Genomic DNA, 6,400 nt, shown 5'->3' with positions numbered 1-6,400 from the left:
CGCTAAGTATACACTTAGTGGGGCAATCAATAGAAATATATTCAAGGCAATACAACACATAAATGTAAACAATAATAATATTCAATGCATTATGATCACTTTATATGTATTTCCAATCATGCTACTAATATGAACATGATATGAATCACATATAAATTTCTTACCAATATACTTGTCATGTATTCCATAAGCTCATAAGCTTATTCACCTGTTTATCATTTATTAACCAATAAACCATAGCCCAAACATAACCATGTGAAGACCCTAGGTATTCGAGTCAAAGATGAACCAAAGTGCTTACCATATGCACTAAGTGTCCTTACACACCACAGTGCTGCACTGAGTGTCCTTACACACTACAGTGTTGTAGTAAGTGTCCTTACACACTATAGTACCGTATGCACTAAGTGTTCTTACACACCATAATGCTGCTGTAAGTGTCCTTACACACTATAGTGCTAATCTGATTATGTAGTTGCTATACTCTATGGCATGCCAATTACACCCTATCCTTCAATGACTAACTTGGGCATACAGTCTATTTTATTTGATCCATCCATGGCAAAGTATATTATCATAATTTAACATTGAGCAGTTCATACCCGAAATATAATTCATGATAAATATCATATAAGTTCATGATAAACATAATATGTAACTATCAGTGATCAAAACCTTTTATATTCAACCTTTGACACATTTAGAATATGTCAAATATATATTGAATGACATAAATATCATGCCAACATAAATAAGGTAGACTCATCGCAAGTCCTACCCGATGATGTATAAAACATCCATGTATAGTGTTACGCATGCATTGTACTCATTTTGACATTATATACAAGTCAAAATATAAGCCTCACTAAACTTTAGCTTGATCCTTTGCTTTCATTTTGGTTCTATCCCAAATTTGTCACAATTTCATATCTTGGCAATTTACACTACCTTCAAAGAAATATTATTTTGTATTAATCTACATACTAAAAAATTATTACTTTTATACCACTAGAAACTAGAATCGAATGTGAATCTATCCATATAAGGAACTACTTCTAATTCAATTTGTATAGTTTATAATGAATTTTCAACTGACAGAATCTGTTTTGATCAAAATTTACTGCCCTTTTTCTGACCTATCCTCGGTTAAAAATTCATATATTTTTGTATACTCCTCGAAATTAGTCTTTGTTTGTTTGTTCTAAACTTACTGTCCAAAACTAAATTTCTAAGTAGACTTCACCAATTTGCATTTTCAGATTGTCAATAATTCTATTAGCTCCCAAAATGTATATATATGCATGCATCACAAACCACATAACATTTTAGGAGTAACTCCTTACCACAGTAACTCTATCACAGGCTCATCACAAGCCAATGTTTGTTTGATAACATAAGTACAAATTTAAATTTGCACTCACCTAATGTCCTTAGCTTGTAAACCTTCCTTAGAAATTCACATTCCATTATTAAGCTTTTCCTTAGCTTTAATATTGCTTTATCTTGATTTCAAGAACAAAATCTAAATAAGCATCATTACAAACTTATACAAATTCCAACCACATGTTAGAATCTTACTAACATAGGCACACAATAGAAAATAATTTCCAAAAATATTTCGATACTAATTCCATGTCACAACATAATTGTTGACCATAACACTTCAAAATGACCATTCAAGTCCTTTTTTCCCAAAATTCACATAGCATTTTCACTTAAGTTTCCAACTTTTCCTTATTTGTGTTTTAACCCTAAACTTTTACCAACTTCCCAAAATAATCAAATTTCACATTCTAACATCAATTTCAACACTCAAACATTAATTTCCATTATAGTACATCAACTATTGAACCATAAACATATATCCCATAATTTTGCATAATTCTCGAATAGGTCCCCTAACTTTCATAAAATTACAAAATGTTCCCCAAATTTTTTATAAGGCTTGTAGAAAACTTCTTACATCATTTCTAGCCCCTACATAATTTTTCATAATTTTTTTCATCCTTACAATTTAGGGTCGAATAGTACAAGTCTAGGGTTCCATGATTTTACTTGGTTTTGATTCAAAACGAGCATGAAATCAAGCTCTATTCAACCTTATAAAATCTATACAATTAAAGCCATAATCAAATTTCATCAAATCAAAACTTACCATAATTTTTAGTGTTAGGCCGGGAGTACCAAATGCATTTCTAGGAGGTTTGATCATGATTTAATCATCAAACAAGCTTGGAAATGATTTTACAACCTCAAAAGCCTTGAAATCCATCATCAATTCCATAAACCCTAATATGAAAATAAACCCTAGAATTTGGGATCTTTGAACTCATTCAAGATTAGCATGCAATAATGGTACCAAATGATAGCATTTTTTAACAGAACAATTTTCTATTTTACGGCTTAATCCAAAATCCAAAGGAAATTGGTCAAAAATGAAGAATAAAATTTCTCTTACCTAGGTTATGGAGAGCATGAAATGGAGCTGAAAAATGGCTTGGTCATGAAATTTTAGTCAATTTCATGTTAATTTATCCTTTATTTAAGCTGAAATGTATTTAAAAGTCATTAAACTGAGAAATGACTAATTTACCATTAATGAATCCTTATAGTTACATCTATACCAAAACACATCCTTGTCATCTTTCCAAAGTCAAAGATGAACAAAATAATTCACCCTTTAAAACTCTGCCCATGTAATCTTTCCAAAATTTCAATCTTGCCAATTTTCATCTAGCGGTACAAATTGAACATGGAAATAAATTCTCAAATCCAATGGTCCATATTATTTTTCATTATTTTAACATGTGGAAATAATATTTATAAGCTTAATTAAATAACCTTCAAACTTTCCCGAAATTTATATTTGATCCGATTTACCGAATTTTTATCCGACTTAACACTTTCTATTTTTTAACACCAATTCTGGATCAAGAATCTGATTTCAATAAAACCCCACTATCAAGAGTAAACTATCCATTTAGGGAATAAAAATTCTTTTTGGAAAAATACCACTTAGTTCCCTAAACTTTTCTCAATCTTATACTTTGGCCATTAAACTTTCAAAACTTATATTTTGGTCACTAACTAAAATTTGGGGTATTACATATTGTTGATGAAATATATGTATATATTCAATTTGGTTTTACCAAAATTCAGTTTTGATTGTTTGTTAATAAAATATGTATATTTTGAAACAAATTAATTCATATTATGGCTATATATGATTTTTTGATAGATTAGTTGAAACATAATGTCTCCAAAGTGATCTTTTTGTGTAGTTTGATTTATTTGAAATATCAATATGATTATTTGTTTCTTTTGATTCATGCATTTATTAATGGACCCAAAAGGAAAGTTAATATTTGACCAGATTTCAAGCGACACAATGGTAATAATATGTGACAATTATAAGGTGTTTTATATGAGAATTAAATTTGTCCAAATATTAGCCTTTTTTCGACATAACTTATTGTAATTGTTTGGTTATTACAACAAGATTATTGTTTACTATTAATATTATTGTCTAAATACTTGATATTGATGTAGTGTTTGGTATCTTGTGATGAGAATTAACTATCACTTTGAATTTATTGTTTTCTTTTGTGAGCTTATTGTTTATTTTTTTATCCAATTCTTTTATTGTCATGCTTCATGAGACAAATTTCAAGTAATGAGAAAATACACTTACATGAGATTTTGGTTGTATGAACACAGACTTTGCACTAAGGAATGAATAATTTCCACCTCTCATGGGGGATAACATCCTTAATTGGTATAATTAATTTTTTAGAGGTGAAATTTATTCAAATTGCATAAATGGTCATGAAACACAACATTTTAGAAGCCATTAGGGGCACAAGATTTGAAAATATTAATTAGGCCAATGGTTTCCTTGACGAAATTGAGATATGTTTATATCACTTTTGACTTCTTTGATGTCGATAAAGTATAAGGGTCAAGTAAATACAAGGGAGTACTTTATGAATATATTTCATATTGCTTCAAGACTTAAGGCACTTAAGATCGAGTTTTTCTAAAGAATTACTTGTTCTTATGATTTCAATATCGCTTCTTATAGAGTTTAATCAACTTAAAATGAGAAACAAACTCTAAATAAGCTCATTTTTCATTATGTGTAAAAGAAAGAAAGATTGAAGCATAATAAGTTTTAAAGTACTCACTTGAAAGGTGCATATAATCTCTTTTGTAATAAGTTAATTTATATGAGGATAAATTAAATTCTAAAATAGTAAGCAACTACTTTTGTTATTGTACGTGCAGGGGTTATAAGTTTTATGATCTCATAATTAGAAATATTTTTAAGATGAGGTATATCATATTATTTTTGAGGATGTTGAGTTTGGAGGGAGAAATAAGGTTTGAGGAATTGATTTTAAGGAAGAATTATATTATAACTCAATTCCTATTAACACTTTTGAGTATAACTATGTGTTTATATATGTTGTTAATCAAGAAGTGAATCTGGAATTTTAATAAGGTTATTTTCAACAACTTTCCATTTAAGATGAGAAGTCGTTTCGAAAGAACAAACTCAACAACCTCAAAGAACATGTGTTATTAAGAAGATAAATGAGATAAGAGAAATAATATGTAGATTATTATGTTGTATTTCTCCAAGAAATAAAGATGACAATGGAATGATGGAGGATGATCTAATCAACTTTCGTCATGTCATAAAAGTTCTGACTCTCATAAGTGGATTAATGTCATGAAAGAAGAGTATAAGTTCTATACAAGATAATAAATTTTAAGAACTTTTCTTATGATGAATGCATTAATTTTGTAGAGACTTTCTCTTTGGTTTCATTGAAAGACTTTTTTAGGATAATCATGATACTTATTGCTCATATTTGATCTTGAGTTACATAAGTTAGATTTCAAAATGGCAACATTGATGAGATGTTTTATAAGGTGTAATTAGAAATTTGTTTTGATGATACAAAATTAATGATATGCAAATTAGGAAAATCCATTTATGAGTTTGAGTATGATTCTAGTTAATTGTATATATTATAAGTTCAGTGGGAGTAAACAAAATAATACCCTTTAATGATAAAGAAAACAAGTTTAGCCTTAATAAGTGCCCTAAGGATGAATTTGAAACTAAGGAAATTCATAAAGGTTCTTTATTTTTCAAAAATAAATAACGAATTTAATGTATATTTAAGTTTATATGCATTTAGACATAGCATATGGTTTTAGGATATTAAGTAGGTATAGGTATTTAAGCAATTTGGGTATGAATCATTGGATAGTAGCCAAATTGATTCATACAATACATTTATGAACAAGAATGTTACATGCTCACACATGTAATAGATCATCAGGTTTATGGACTCCGAATTATTGGAATATAGATGCAAAATTTTGTCACATAAACTGCTAATTATGGATTGATAAGAAATACCACTTGAGTTACTTTGTGACAACTAAGTTGCAGTCCTTTATTCCATCTATAACTCTTAAGTCTATGCACATAGACATTATGTTTCTGGTTGTTAATTTTTTTATAGTGGTTATGTGTTTATAAAGAACATTAGTACAAACTCATAATTGCGCACTTACTAATGAACTGTCACCCAAGGTTTTTCATGAGTGCACCACTCATGTGGGTGTAAATCATTTAAGGATACTGAGTTTTAGGGGGAGTTTGTAATTTGAATGTTCATTTGTTATAGATACAATTTTAGTTACTTCATGATGTCAGACAAACCTACTTTTGATTGTGGATCTAGGAAGAAAACAAACAACCTCCAAAGTAAGTGAATGGTTACAAAGAGAATGGCTCGGAAGCTTGATGAATGATAATGAATGTGAGATAAATTTGATTAAGTGAAGGGCTAGTTTGATGATTGTGGTCGTAGGGTATGGTTAAGAAGAAAAGGGAAGTGATGTTGAAGTTGTATCTTGAAGAAAGGCTCAAAGAAGAACCTATACTAAAGAGTATATACCCAACCTTTATAAGTTATCTTCAAGTGGTGGTAGATAATGACTTGGACCCACTAGATACTGAATCTAAGAACCTCAAGTATCAATGAAAACATGGGTTGACGCCACAAGTATGAATACTTGACAAGTCGATAAAGTCACAAAGGACTAAGGAAAAGAAAATAACTCTCTCTTGTATTCAATGAGAAAAGGATGATGCCTTACAAATGTCAATGCATTGGCTTTATATAGGAAATGAAGGGTTAGGCCGAATAAACAAGTGATGGTTTGGCCAAGGCACTTCCATGAAGAAATACAATATTTTAATGAATAAATACAACAACTCTAACATGATGAAGAGTGATGGTGTTGGTTTGGAAAAGCTTGCTTCATTCTTAGGTTGAAAAGTGATATTGTTTGGCCCTTAATTCACTCAAATGAGTGGTGC

The sequence above is a fragment of the Hibiscus syriacus genome, unplaced genomic scaffold, assembly GCF_006381635.1.
Source record: "Hibiscus syriacus cultivar Baekdansim isolate YM2019G1 unplaced genomic scaffold, ASM638163v2 tig00117016_pilon, whole genome shotgun sequence".
Lineage (NCBI taxonomy): Eukaryota > Viridiplantae > Streptophyta > Magnoliopsida > Malvales > Malvaceae > Hibiscus > Hibiscus syriacus.
Note: the sequence above shows the minus strand (reverse complement) of the source record.